The sequence below is a fragment of the Trachymyrmex cornetzi genome, unplaced genomic scaffold (assembly GCF_001594075.2).
Source record: "Trachymyrmex cornetzi isolate Tcor2-1 unplaced genomic scaffold, Tcor1.1 scaffold121, whole genome shotgun sequence".
In the NCBI taxonomy this organism is placed as follows: Eukaryota; Metazoa; Arthropoda; class Insecta; order Hymenoptera; family Formicidae; genus Trachymyrmex; species Trachymyrmex cornetzi.
This window is the reverse complement of record NW_017295773.1, coordinates 1,280,498-1,295,001: the sequence shown is the minus strand read 5'-3', so window position 1 is coordinate 1,295,001 and position 14,504 is coordinate 1,280,498. Positions and strand designations below refer to the sequence as shown.

Genomic DNA, 14,504 nt, shown 5'->3' with positions numbered 1-14,504 from the left:
CTATCAACGTACTGGCGAGGTGCCGGTAGCGGAGAAATCGTTTGCGATTCGCGCTTTTCAGCATCGACTGGCTGACCGGCACTTTCTACGTTCTACTTGGAGGCGCGAGAGACTGCCGGTTTTTAGGCAGAAAAAATGTCGAATCGAGGAAACGAAACTCGGAGAAACTTGGTATATTGATGTCCAGGTGCACGGTACAGGATAGAATCTCCCCGATTGTCCATCATCTGCAGCAAGGCACAAGAAGGAATAATGCCGTATAAAAAAAGAGAGGTAGATAGATATAAATATCGCTATTTATTGAGAGAGAGAGAGAGAGAGAGAGAGAGAGAAAGAACAGAATAGAATAGATGTTTAGTATATACTCCGGAAAGTACGCCCTAGGAACAAATAACGATTAAGTGAAAGGAAGTAATTTAACCGGGACATAACAATACGGGACTGTGACGAGAAAAACAAATGATTTTGAAGAGTAAATCTATATTATAGAGAAAATTGTTGTTTGTGACGACGGATATGAAACTGCAAATAATATACAATAATAATAAAACATGCAAATATCGGCACAAGCACTTAATGCCGAAATTGCAGAGAAAAAAAAGAGATTGCAAAGGACGGAAACGGCGATGGAAAGGTAGATAGGTACAGGGATCAATGGGTACTACTCTATCCAAAGACCTCATCTCTCTCTCTCTCTCTCTCTCATTCAAGCTCGCCAACGTTACGCTCCCACCGTACCCACCCTGTATCGAGTGTCCAACCCTTGAAGCGTGACCGTGACTGTGACTCTCTGGTCTGTGAAAGAGCGAAGTGCGCGTGTCCGCGTTGTGCATCGACGCCACCGTTGCTGCCGGTTTTTATATGCATTGCACACGTAACGCGATTCGCTGTAACGTGATGCGCGATGCATTCACCGTAACGAAATCAGAATGAATAAAGACCGCGCGTATAAAAATTTTCTCGCAAACACACATAAAGAATTATTGCAATTATTAATACTGACTTTTTTCATCGTTTGTTTGCATCGTACAGAACTTTGATCTTTAAATTCGAACAAGGAAACATTCCCAAGTGGAAATCTCATAATAACATCAAACAGATTTGTTCTTTGGAGATGATCAGAAACTTCATTATTTATAAGCCCTACACTTAAAAAATAAGTGTTTAATTGTAAGATATTATTATTCCTGCCTCCGTTTTTTAAACACTTAAAGGGACCTTAAAAACAATTAGTCAAAGTGTAAGTAGAACTTATACGCAGACAATTTGACACTACATACTCATTGATACTACATACTACTACATCAAAATCTCATTCACGCGTGCTACACATACACATAAATTTTATATATAAATGTATAACGTTTTAATTACAAGTCCAATTCTATCAACTCCACGTTGTTTCTTCGTGCAAACTACTTATCTGTGGACTGTTATTTCGTAAGTACAGATTGCACAACTCTTTTATACAAAGCAAATGTCGTAACGATGGGACAGCTCTAGAGCGCCATATTGAACTAAGGAACGGTAAAGGTCTCAATTTTAACATTTTTTGACATTCTCGGTCTAAACTCCACCTCACAGACACGTATTAATACGTATACTTTAATCCAGGAAAAGAATTTTCGAATTTGTAAAGAAGGAAAAAGTTGTTACACAAAAATTATATGGTTTAGTCGATAATACAAGATTTAGGATCTCCTAAAAATGAAACATTAAAGATGTTTTAGTTTTAAACATTTTCAATAAATAAAACATCAGTGTTTAAAAACGGAGAAAATAATACAACATTTTAATATCTTAAAATTAAACACTTCTTTTCACAGTGTACCTTTGTGTGATATAAGCGAAAGAAATCAAGTCATGTCCAAATTTTTACTAATCATTGGCCATGTTATTTTGTCAATTCTTGTTTGTTAACAAAATATAATTTTTCTGGTTGCATTAACTGTGAAATTTGTAACTTACACCTATGAAAATGGTGAAACCAACGTAGCAGACATACATTTAATGATTAGGCATCGATTACATACTAAAAATGTATGTTGTATCATGTCATATACTTAGATATTATAGATTCTCAGTGACACTCACAGTGTATATTGGAATGTAAGAAAAATTTCTGATAAAATACTTACAACAAATTAAATAATAAAATAATAAATTAAAAATTAAATAAGCAAGTATTTAATAAAATCTAATATAACAAGCAAATATTGGGGAAACAGGAATAGATATTTTTTCAATTATCTAATGTTTTTAAATGGTAAATTTCGTGTTATCCATCCTGTGCGCCACCTGGAAGCATCACCCATATATTTAATATGTGAGTAAGTCCTGCAAAATGTATGAATTTTATCTATTTACTTATTTCATTTACTTTCATTGTACAGATTTTTTATTGATTCATTTACGTATCTATGGATCATTAATCGCTGGTTATTCTACATCAATTTAAGACTTAACCCTTTGGCTTGGGTAACAAGTGTCCAAGTCCTTCATCGACCACTTTAATGACATTAAGGGTCATCTTACCAAATGTGCTTTTCATGTTCCTTCGGTATCGACCGTAAATTTTTTCGACCCTTAATTGCGTTAATGCAAGAGATTCCAATAAACTCTGGACTCTTTCTGAATTATCAACTTCGTTTGCGCGAATTGCATTTGTATTACAGCTATTACATATTATATTTGTATATATATTATAATTTATCGTCAAAACGTCTTAAAAGCGTAACAAGTTATTCGGAAAAAGTATCACTCTTTTGCGGTATATATTTAATAAAAAAAAAAAAAAAAAAAAAAAAAAAAAAAAAATAAAGATGTCTTTTAGAAAAACTTCAGTGAAGATGAATAAGGCCAGACGAACTAGTCTGCGATATTTAAAACATATCGTTGTATAAACATACACATGTTACATTCGTATTGAGTTTATCCTGAAGAATTTCTTATTTCTGATCAATATCCTCCTTCCATTCTACTCGATATGTTACGCGTCAATGTGCCTTTCAACGCGAGATTACTCCAACCTTGGCAACCTTGAACGCGATTGCGAGATAAAGGCGGAACAATGATCTAAAATTACGGTTCGCGGTGTCGGTTGCGCGAGACGTTATTTCGAGGCGAGGGCATGATTAAATCTCCATTAGAGACGCAAACGTTCGAGATTCAATAGGCGTCGTTCTCGCGGCTGTAAACTTCTCCATACGACCTTTGTTACCCACGTCGTCGCGGCCTACCCACGTAAAAGACCGTGAGGCGCCAACCGGCTATTTCCGGCACAGATTTCCGGACTGATTTTAGTTTTCGTGTACGCCCACGACGTATACGATCACAAACGGAAACGGCATGCTTAACTCTCTTTCCACACACACACACACACACCAAAGTGTTCTTCACTATTGCAGTCAGTCTTACTGACCACCCGCGTTCACGTGACTTCACATCATCTCTCAGTCAACTCCTCCCGGAAATATCGGATGACAAAATTCCCCTGATTCTAGTCAAGCTCTCGGTGCTTTTCAAAATACCGCACTATCCATAACCATCCACGACAAACGTCATGATATACCAGGGTAAAAATTTAGGATCCAGAGCATGTCGTTGTCATCGAACATAATGGTAGAATTATCATCACGTTACATGTATATGCATTTAAACCAACATGTTTTTCATAAAAGAAAATTCTTGAGTTCTCCAAAAAATAAATAGTAGATTGTTGAGCGAACAATTTGCATCCATGTTTTAATCCAAATTCACTGTATTTCAAAATGAGATTTACACTGTTTTAAAAATAAATCGTAATAATTGTACTAAATAATTATATATGATATTGTAATTATACACAATGTAATACTTCAAAATGCTTGGAGGGAACTCTCTGCATTTGTGGTACAATTTCCTTATAATCTTTATACTCCCTATAATTTTCCCGAGCACAACTGTCGCGCTTTGTAAGCCGGTGTATTATTTCGGTTAGAACGATTCCGGACTACACTCCTTGGAGTTCTCTCGTTCACTCAACGGTGATTTATCTCAATTAATTTATCTCAATTAACGAACGGTTCCGTCGATTATATTACAGCTTGATGTGTGCATTTACGGATCGGAATTTACGACTCAATAAGACGATAAATATGAGCCGTTTAATCTAACGACGATACACAAATGCGAGCGCAATGTTCCAACGCGACATGGCGTGGCTCCCTTCTTACGCGCAATACCCTTTTTATTGTGCCTCTCGAATCAGATTAAAACAAACGACCAAACTTACTCGCTCTGGGGTGCATCGCCTTATTTTCTATTAGCGCAGTCGAACACAACACACTTGAGAATTTAACTTGAACTATAATGCTCATTGAGCGAGCAGGGAAATATTAATTATATTATCGAAGAGGGAAGAAGAACGGGATAGAGTTCCGAAAGGGTGGTACTGGTAAATACTGTAACTTTCAAGCATCATAACTCGAAAAGTGCTCGATAAAAAATAATGTTATTATAGTGTTTTGGAAAGCTCTCGACATCTCGACTATTAGATTCTGGAATTAGAAGTAGGGTGTTCCCCATTTAAAAAAATTGACGTGATCTTGACCTGACCTTGGCGACGCCACTCAAAGTCAAACTGATATAGGATCAGTAAATAGAGATCTTTTTGAACCCTAAAACTTTTGTCTGAACACAATTTTTCTCAATAATACCGTGTTTCCGCGATAAAAATTTGTAACGCTTTATTTTGATACAGATATACCCGGTATTTCCGTACATAAAAAATATTAAAGTACAATATGCCGAGATACATTCGCACTCATTCAAATTAACATTACATTAATATATAAACGTATAATTCGCAAATTAGATTCCCAAAATTTAAATCCGAAAGATATTAAATATTTACGCATTTTTTAAATGTAAATTTAGGAAATAAAACTTACGAAAATATCATTACTCACATCTTTACATATTAAATGTAATGTGAATCTATATTAACTTCTTTTTACACAACCAACACTCGCGTTAACTCTTACACATTCTCTCTTTCGAATCCTATAAAATTATTTAATTTGCATGTCCGACGGTAATGACTTTTCTTAAAAAGAAATTGCGAAAGTCGTACATATCAAAACTTTGCATCGCAATATCATCGGTCGTAGAGCACGCAGAGAAAAAAAAATAAAAAGACACTTTCATTACATATATTTCGGACGGAAGCTATCGATTAAATCTACTTGGAACTTGATCGGGTCAATCCTTATTGAAATTCCATAATCGCGGTCTGGAAAATCTCAGCGGTTCGCGTGAAGTACACGGCCCAGTCTCGCGCTGATACGTCGCGGCGCGTGTCTTAGCGCGAGACACTACCATGTCTCCTGACAGAGTATATACATAAAGTACATATATACCTTATATTCAAAAATTCTTTTATAAAAATTATTTTGTTAACAATTTTGTTTTGTAACGAGTAACGAGCAATGGCTAAACTTATCAGAGATCACTCAGAGTTATGACCTTGGTAATATTAATATATGTCAAAGTCAAGGTCATCGGAGCGGGGGTCTCTGTACAATATATTTATCGAATCTCGATATTCGATTTCCATTAATTAATTCATCGCGTTCTGTTCTGCATTTATTTCAACTCTCACCGCCGTCCGCCACCTGCTGTTTCACTTTATCATTATTTCTTGCACGGAATTATTCAATAAGCCGTTATCACGAACAGCTGCACATGCATGTGAGCGGAGAACAGCAAATTAAATTATTTACGACAGATTACTCGTTTCACTTTGCGATACGCATCCCCGTGTGTGCGTACACAGGAATGCGCAGATGAAAATTCGGCGTTTTATCGAGATGCAGCACGTGCGATAACTGTGCTGATGGCGACAGCTGCAGCAGCCAGGGCGCATCATCATTCCTGCCGGGTGTGAAAGAGTAGCAATAATTTTCTTGTACATTCAAATAGGACCTTCGCCCTCCTCATTTATCTCGTCCTTGTCTCCCTTTCTTTTCTGCTGTCACGTCGAACTTGACATGTATACGTGCTTCGCAGATGAGATTCATGCGAGAAAGAGCACTCCAAAATAAATCTCAGTCTGTGAAGCCTCATGCGTTTTACAGAATATCCCTGTAGCATTGCAGGTTTGACTTCCATTGTTTGAAGAATTTCATTTTAATAGAGAGATGGTAACATATTTGTACCGCAAGGAAATTTTATTTCTTGAAGCATAATATATGATTTGTCTTTCACACTACGATTTCTAGCGGAACATCTGGCAGCATCTGTGCCTATCCTGTAAAAGCACTTCTATTCACAATTGACCTCGTCAGTTGTCGAGACGTTTTTTGTCCAGCCTTAGCGGACGAGATTTCTTTAAACAAAGAATATACTGTGTTAGTCGATTATGCCATCGTCAGTAGTGTCGAGAAAGAAGCTGACAAGAGCTGATTTGCGAGACAGTCGATTTGATAAGGCGTAAAATGCACTGTAGCCGGACAGAAAACGAGCAGCCGAGCAGCGGTTGTAATGTTCCCCGTTCATAATGTGCACATTATCTACTCTCGTCGAGAAGAGAGAAATTGGAGGGAGAAGTGGTGTAATTATCAGATATGCATGACATTAATATATTTTTAAGTAATTTACTAATTAATGAACCTGCTTATACTCGTATTATATCATGGCAATCTGGATATTTATGTGTCACGAGAGCGACGAACGAACTCGGCAGTACTTCGAATCTTATTTTATATTTCACGTAGTAATGATGATCTTCTGTATGATCTAGCTAAGATAAGAAAATTTTATGCCTTTCTCACATCCAGGGCGTGGCACTCGGCAGCAGTACGTCGTTCGACCGACGAAAGAGAGGAGAAAGAGAAGAAAGCCAAAGAAACACGTGCTATACCTGTATCACGAAGTCGCATATATACAGTCCGTGGAAGAAGACAAAGACAAAGACGCTACCATTTGAGGACGCCGGAAAGACGCCGGAAGAATATTAAGACAAGCGGTATATAACTAAAATTATTATGAAAATTTCTGTCCAATTTAGGATTCCAAAAGCAGTGGACGGGGACAGAGAATGCCAGAATAATTCCGAGTAAAGGGGAATAAGAATTAAGAATACGTATATAGAATACAAACATCTCTTGGACCTGTTCAGAGAATGTCGCGCGGAATGAAGATCACGACGTGTGCGAGTTAGAATCTTCGAACAGGATAATTGAGATTGCAGGGAAAAATTCAAGGGAAAAGGAGGAAAGAAACGCAAATATGTATAGATATGAGGAGACAGAAAAAATTTGGAGGATGCTAAAACTTCCTGTTCGAAGTGCGGGATAAAAATCATGCCATGGGATAAAAATTGCAATAACGAGGGTTGTGCGGGTTAGGATTCGGGCGAAGATCCGCTCCCTAGAGGGCAAGAGATCAGAATTTATGGCTGGAGGGTTCGCTCAGTGCGAAACACAGCGCGCATGAGGCACTTCGCGAAATACATTGCGACGGGTCGGGAAAGTGTGCCAAATCGGCGCCAGTCGGCCGATAGGCGCCCTAAATTTTCAAATCCCGGAAGTGCGGAACTCCGAACGAGCGGGTGACCCCGATTGTTCCCAGAAGTAACGAGATTTTCGAGGATACTCTGTGAATAGGTCAACTCCAAATGATATTGGTACACTCTCGTAAACTTTAACGTCGTAATAATTTAATATCTGATGTTTGTGCCATAGAACGGAGGTAACAATTAAATGGCAATTTTCATGTCTTTTTTTTTCAAAATTAGTGGCCTTCGTTTTCTACTTTTGCACTATTTTGTGTGTACTATATCCGTAATTATTTTTAAGGGCCCTATAAGTTTTATAAAAAAATGTTTTGGATAAAAGTTGTGTAGAGTTTAAAAAGACCTAGCCGCTGGCTTCATCGGTTTGACTTTGGGTGGCGTCGCCAAGGTAGGGCAAAGTCAACTCGAATTTTTGAAGTGAGACCTAACCCCCACTTTTTCTTTCATTTTCTTATAATTCTTGTTGGAACCTTTTCAAAACACTATAATTTTATAATGAGATGCCAGCGACTGTAGGTAAATCGAACACGAAAACTGTTCATTTTTTTTGCGCTAGATTTATATGTTTCCAATTGGACTGATTTTTACACTCTAATTAGAAGTTTTTAACTATTATTAACTACATATTTTATTGTATATTATTGATTACAATTCTTTGTTATTATTATGTATATAGTTTTACTAAATATTTTCTAAAAAAAAGTAAGGAGAAATAAAAAAAAAATAAATTTTCGATTTTAATAAAGGAAACTGTGACTAATTTTATTTCTCATTGCTAAGATGCGCTGTTATAAATAAAAATAATCTCAAGTGGCTAAAATTAAAAAAATTTAAGAATGATTCAAAGAACACACACACACACACACACAGAGAGAGAGGAATAATTATACGAATTAAAACGATACATGATAAAATAATTCTGTTTTACGCGTAATGATGCCAAGATGAAATCATCATTATTCGTAAAATCGATTTTAATCATGATAACGCATGATAACGCAAAAGAAAGTGACTGATCAATGCGTTTTTACGTGATCGCAGATGTGAGGAGCAAAAGTGTGAAATTCGATGCCTCTCGATCTCGTGCGCGAAAATAAGTAGTGCACCGGGAGGCGGAAAATCTTTTGTTTATTAAGGTTCCCCGTAGTTATATTAGAGTGGTTCTCTCTTTGATGTAAAAAACGCGATATTACACATCGCAGTTTCTGCTTTATTCGTGTATAAGGCGTACATTTGAGTACACGCGCCTGACCATAAGGGATGCACGTGTTTAAACGAAAGACCCGCCCCTTTTAACTCTCGAGAAAACAACCGCTGTTGCCGTTTGTAAAAATACCCAAGGACAGGAAACGCCGCGTCGTCGTCGGCGTCTTCTACTTTTTTCCACGTGTGTCGCGGAAAAAAAGGCATATAGATTATTACAGAATGTGTTTCCGAAATAATGCAAAGATACGTATTGATAAAATACGATTTCTTAACAAAAATCAGGTTTTTCATATTTAATAACGTCTTGAAGTCACATGTCGCACAGAAAAAAATTGTTGATTCAAAATTCCCATTCAAGATTAAATATAAAAATCCACAGAGTAAGGAATACCCGTATAATCCGCGACGCAACATACGTGCATGTGCCCTAAAATAATAGCAAACTTTGATGTTTGTTTGCTTGAGAAAATATTTTGGTACGCACGCTTTTAAACGAATCCGTTGTCGATGGAATCGCCTCGAGAATGGAGTCAATATATACGAGGCTGTCTAATGTATTTATGGTGCACGAATGGAGAAACTGTAGAAAACTGTTTTTTTTTTTTCAAGCGTTTCTTATTTTTAGATCGTCGTCCAAAGAATAATGATATTTCTACAAAATTTTTTAATTAATGAGTTGATGAAAAATGTTGATAAAAATGGAAAATGATTTATTTATATGAAAATAATAAATTTAAAAAAATTATTAAAAAATGTATGTATAATGACAATGTTTCAAAGGTGCCCGATTCGACGCAGAATGCCTCATAGATTGTTAAGTATATACTAATAAAGTCATTTTAAGGAGAAAACATATAAAATATTAACTTACATTCAACAGTACAAATTCAGTTGTATTAATTTTTGCCCCTGTTTTTTTTTTATGGTCCTGCCAGCTTAAATATTAAACTAGCAGCGCCACTGTTTTCTTGGAAATGACACATAATATAGAATTGTTTTTGCTAGTATAAAATAGTACAAATTCAATCCTATTGATTTCTGATATTATTTTTGCGTTTTTCTTTTATTTTGAATTGGTCCTGCCAACTTAATATTGAGCTAGCACCACCACGATATTTTTTGAAATGGCACATGGTACAAAATTATCATTAATGGTGCAATTTAGTACAAAATGAATACTAAAAATTCCGATAGGTCCGATTTAATTCTGCTGATTTGGTCCGGCGAACTTTGTAAAGCTCAATTAAAACGCGCTTCATGTAACATTTTAGCCATAGTTTCAACATAAAAAAATTTAGATGTAAATGCAGGTCTAGTTTAGTGTTATGCTGGTTTTTTCTCCAAAAAATAATATTTCCATATGAAACCTTTTGTGGGAATTCTTTCTTATATTGTTGGAAAAGCTCGTACAGAGCCGAATTTTGAAAATTGGTTATTGAAAAATTACAATAAATAAAATTACATGCGCCCCAACTACACTACAGTACACATCGGGTTAGATATCAGAACAGATTTTTATTTTGCCTTAAAAAAAAATTACTGTACGAGTCTTCAGGTGATTTTCCTGATTATGAATGTCACAATTAAAACGCTATTCATGCAACATATTTTAGCCATAATTTCAGCATAAAGAAATTCGTCTCCTACAAGAGGTCTACTCTATAGTCTGTACTGTGAGGACTTGTGATACCGTGCGGGAGATATATAATATGCATAATCAGCGGCGCGTACACACAACTGACTGGATAACGAGATCGATATTATGGCGGACGGTGGCCGTTCAGTGTTCTACGTGCGCCGCCTTGTGCACACAACAAACACGAATGCACGCACGCACGCACGCACTATCAATGAAAGATGTCGATGTACACGAAAAGGTATCGCAGCGGCAGCGATGATTTACATAAGATACACGCACACGTTCTATTACTAGGATAAAAAAATTAAAAAATTTAGTATTGTGAGAAGTATTAAAAATTTTTCTTTATCCCACAGACAAATATGTGTATGTGCATGTGCATTTTACACAGGTAAAATCTTATCAATTTGTAGCGAACGACTTTGCCTTTGCTGCAGTTCTTTCGTGGCACGAGCAAAATAAAAGTGCGGATTGAGCGACAAACGAAGTGGCGATAATATGCATGCTCGACTTGACGGACGCGAGACCGGCGAGACCGGCGAGACCGACAGTGAGATCAAGTGAGATCGTTGCGAATACAATCGGCATCTCGTGTCACGTTTAACACGCGTCTAACGTCGACGAGGCCTTCATAACCACAATACTCTGCGAAACCACATAGTGATTTGTGTCACACCTAGTGCGTAAATCGCGCGGCTGATAGACGCGACGCGAGGCAATCCACTTTCTGGGGCGGTATTTGCCCGCATCCCTCGTGCGTTAATCGTGGTTAATTCAGCTTATCGGCTTGTTAGACGCTAGTCTTACGAGATGAGCTCGACAGACCGATAAACGTGGCGAGAATTGGGCACGTATTGCAACGTATCTTACTACCCTGACCGTATTTATACAAATTTCGAGCAAAATCCGGAAATGTTTCCGAAGAAACGCACCGTTTATTACACGTGCCACGAGGAAGCTGCAACAGAAATGTTAAATGACATGAAAAATTAAAAAAAATTTACGAAAGGAATAAGATATTGAAAGAACTGAGATGGAGAAAATGCTACAAAAGGGAGATTCAAAAAGGAACGTGTGAAAGTGTAATTAAGGAGGATCCTTCCAACATGCTTGAATAATTAAATGTTCGTTTTTTAAAATTTATTCCAACGTAACTCCCTGCTTCTTTTCTGACGCAACGCGTCAGAAAGTTATATGCTTATGATTAGTCTCATGATGTCAGTAGACACTAATTAATAGTACTATAACATGGATATTATAATACTTAATATTTTGTAATTATAATAATGTAACACACTTACGTAACAGTTAGTTTACAGTGAGATAACTTGAACAGGGTAACAGAAATTTTAAAATTGTATAAAAGATTGAGATTGCATAGTGCATTCCAGGTGAAAAATCTACATTAATCTCTCTGTTGTTCTAATTAATTTATTCAGGGGAGCAAATTTTGCGGTCACCCGAGCCGAGTTTGAATCAACGTATGATCCGAGAACGATTCGACTAGGTGTGCCTGCTGCACATTGCAGCCTTCGGTATGGACCGACATTCCAATAGTACTGCAACTATCTGTACTTGATCACCTCTCACCATGTTCTGCCAGCGACAATAACAACATGTTCACGATACTACTAATAAAACGTGCAACTTCTTTACAGTTCAAATTATGCGCACGGACTTTTTATCTCGCTCTTCCATGTTAACAAAATATATATGCAAAAAAGAAAAATATGCAAAAAAAATTAAAAGTATGGAATGCCAACTTGACGTTTTTCGCGAAACGAAAAAAAGTTGGTTGCTTTACATTTACACGACCGAAACAGAGAATCTAATGAACGCATCTATCTGAAATTTTAACAGCAGCCCTGTGCAGGATCAAATTTATCTAAAATTATAGCGATTTAATATGTGTGGTCATTTTACTGATGTCTGGCCTTTTCGAAAACTTTTCGAATAATCTTCGTATAAGTAGAATTTTTAACCAGTCTTTGAATGTTGCTTTTACATTTCGTAAATATTTCGAAATATTCCAGAGTACTATTAAAATGTTTCTTTTTTTATATTTTAGGAAATCTTTTTATAAATATTTCAGAAATATTTAGCGCTAGAGTTGTGTAAACCATCACATTCCATATAATGACTAAACGTATCGTGAGCAAAGAGTGTGCATTAAATTTTGCCAAAAACTTGGCAATTCTTGTTTTGAAATCATCGGTGTAATTCGTAAAATTTATAGAAACAAATTTATGAGTAATAGACAGATTAAAGAGTCGGAGCAGTGTGTCACCATTTTCTTCGGCCAGGAAGACATATGAATACGATCCAAAAGATCAGACGTTAAACAAGGAGTATTACCTAGAAGTTCTAAAGCGGTTACGTGATGCAGTGAGAAGAAAACGGCCCAAGTTGTGGAAAAGTGGTGACTGGATATTTCACCACGACAAAAAGCACCTACCCATTCATTGCATTCTTGTCCAATAATTCCTGATGAATAAACACGACATCATGTAATTTCGTCAATAGTCCGTATAGTCCTGACGTAGCTCCATATAGAACTTTTAGCTGTTCCCCAAAGTAAAAAATGTTTTAAAAGGAAAAAGATTTGAGGACGTATAGAGGACATAAAAGGAAATACGACGAGGCAGCTGTTGGCTATTCCGAAAGCTGACTTTAAGGAATGCTTTCGGAAGTGGGAGGGTCATTAGAAGAAGATTGTGGTTTCCAAAGAGGAGTACTTCGAAGAGGACATTATATAGTTGTTGATTAAAATTAATCTCTTTTTCCTGCTACAAGTCGGATACTTTCCGGACAGTCCTCGTACATACATAATACAATAAAGCGGTACAGCTTAATCCATTAATTTCTCTAGCCATAAATCAGTGAATCAAGTATAAAAATCGATAAAGTCATTATAGCAATACAAAGTTTCAAGGAATAATTTAACTGTAAAAAAAAATTATAGATTGCTCGTTTGTTTTTCCTTCAGTTTTTTCCAAAGCCTATTTTACAATGTGCTCTTCGTTTTCCATTTCTTGTTTTTTATCTTTTGCTTTTTTCTCCTTTGCAACCGTTTTATCGACAATTGTATTTCTTGTTTCTTTCAAAGTTCGTTAACTTTTATCTCAGGCGATGTAAAACAAAAAACCGGATAGAAGCGAAGAAACAAGATGTAAAAAATAGCAAAAAGCAAGAAACAGGAAACAGAAAGCACATTGTATAGAACAGGCTTAACAACTAGTGTCTCACCCACCCTCAAGAAACAAAACAATTTATTATAAGCAATAATGTAATACACATAATGCACACATAATAACACTGATAAAAGTTTGCTTCTTGCAGCGAGACAGCATATCTCATTGTCAGTTTCAATAATAATACAACAGAAAGAAAAAATGAAAAATATAAATGCGACCAAGTTTGATTTTGTTACGTACCTGCATATTTAGTAATCTACTAAAAACATAGCCGATTACAATCGCGTTCAGGGCGTCGATTGTGTATCTTGAAACTGGTAGGTTAAAATTACAAAAATGTATAAATTCACTAGATAATAATAAATAAAATTATAAATATCCTAGTAAATATTTGTTCATTTTCATAACTTTCACCATATTTCGAGATATACTCGAAAGAAATCGATTTCCAAACTCGAATACTTGAAGAAAATTATGCAGTAGGCTACCGCATCTTACCCTGGTTCTACGTTAAACCGGAAGTACAATTGAAAAACGCAGGTAACAGGATTCAACTTGACATCGTACCGTGTATACCAAAAGTACTTTAGTCGCAAATCGATTGCAAGTACAATTTTAAAATTTACGCTTCAGTTGTTGCTGCCGCAACAAACTTGCGATCGATTTGCGTTCGAATCCAACTCAACGTAGAATCGCAAAGAATTAAATATTCTTAGACAATTTTGTAAAAAAAAGAATATCACAGACATGTTCCCTACTTAGCATTATTTCGATTGAACAACTTTGTACACGCCGATGTCCCTTTTTTCACAATAATGTAATACTTTCAAAGTGCGACGAGGTGTTTCAACACGGTTTCAACGATATTCAAGATCGTTTAAGTGTATAAAAGAACAATTCTTTTATGTCC

General features: G+C 36.2%; 1 protein-coding gene across 1 annotated transcript in view; it reads right to left on the bottom strand.

Moving 5' to 3' along the window:
* LOC108767665 (SLIT-ROBO Rho GTPase-activating protein 1) overlaps positions 1–14,504 on the bottom strand; it is a 65,095-nt gene that overhangs the window by 49,843 nt on the left and 748 nt on the right.